This window comes from Eimeria mitis, genomic scaffold, assembly GCF_000499745.2.
Source record: "Eimeria mitis Houghton genomic scaffold, Emh_scaff2731, whole genome shotgun sequence".
In the NCBI taxonomy this organism is placed as follows: Eukaryota; Apicomplexa; class Conoidasida; order Eucoccidiorida; family Eimeriidae; genus Eimeria; species Eimeria mitis.
In genome coordinates, this window is record NW_013571077.1 from 4884 (window position 1) to 6176 (window position 1293).

Genomic DNA, 1293 nt, shown 5'->3' on the forward strand with positions numbered 1-1293 from the left:
TTCAAAAGACGACTCTCGCGGCACAAGCGGGGTGGGCTCGGGTAGGGGCCCCCCGGGGGCCCCCCTTTCTGGGGCCCCTGTTGGTGTCGCTATTGGGGTGGGTATTGGGGGCCCCCCCGGTGGGGGCCCCCCCATGGGGAGCCCCCTTGGGGGCCCCGGTGGGGGGCCCCCCCCTGGGGGGGGCCACCATGGGGGCCCCCATGGGGGCCCCTGGTTTGGACCCTCTGAGGCAAGCAGCTGCATGCAGACGGGGAGAAGGAGACGCAGCGGAGCGAGAGCTCTGCGGTGGGCCCGGGATCGCTTTATGGGGATCGTCGCTCCCCAGAGAAAAAGTATAAGCAGCAGTGTTAAAGACTGAGTGTGGGGTTTGCTGCTGCTGCTGCTGCTGCTGCTGCTGCTGCTGCTGCTGCTGCGGCTGCTGTTGGCTGCAGCAGCAGCTGCAACTCGTGATCCTCACACTGTCTTCTGTGTGTAAGAACAGATGCAGCAATCTTATTATATATACATATATATATTAAATATATAATATATATATTATATTTTTATTATATAATATATATATATTATATATATACATATATATATTAAATATATAATAAATATATTATATATATAATATTTATATTTTATTTATTGTATATATGCATACATGGGGGAGATGCGTATACACCTGAATACGGAGGGGGCCCACCTGCCTATACACCTGAGCGGATACTGCGGTGTATGCATGTCTTTGGGGGCCCCTATATAAAATATTATAATAAATAAATAAATAAATAAATAAATAAACAAATAGATAAATAAATAAATGAATAAATGTTTGTCTCTAGCCCTGTGGCAACCAAACAACCAACTGTCTCCTTTCTTTTTTTCAGTGTCTCCTTTTTTTGTCTCCTTTTTTTTTTTATTTTTTTTGTTTTTTGTCTGCTTTTTGTTTTCTCTTTGCTCATTGTTTCGGGTGCATATGACTCTGCTGCACAAACCCCGTAAGGGGTTTATAAGGGTTTAGGGTTTAGGATCTAGGGTTTAGGGTTTAGGGTTGAGTAGGATGCAGAGGAGACAGATAGGTAAAGAGATAGAGACAAGAAGACAGAAATGAGGAGACAGCAAAAAATAAATATACACAGGGGGAGACAGTAGATAAACAAATATATAAATAAATAAATAAATAATAAATAAATAAATAAATAATAAATAAATATAATAGAAAGATAAATAGACACGCGAAAAGACTGACAAAGCAGAATGGGCCCAACAGCTGCTGCTGCTGCAACGACAGCTGCTGCTGCAGCA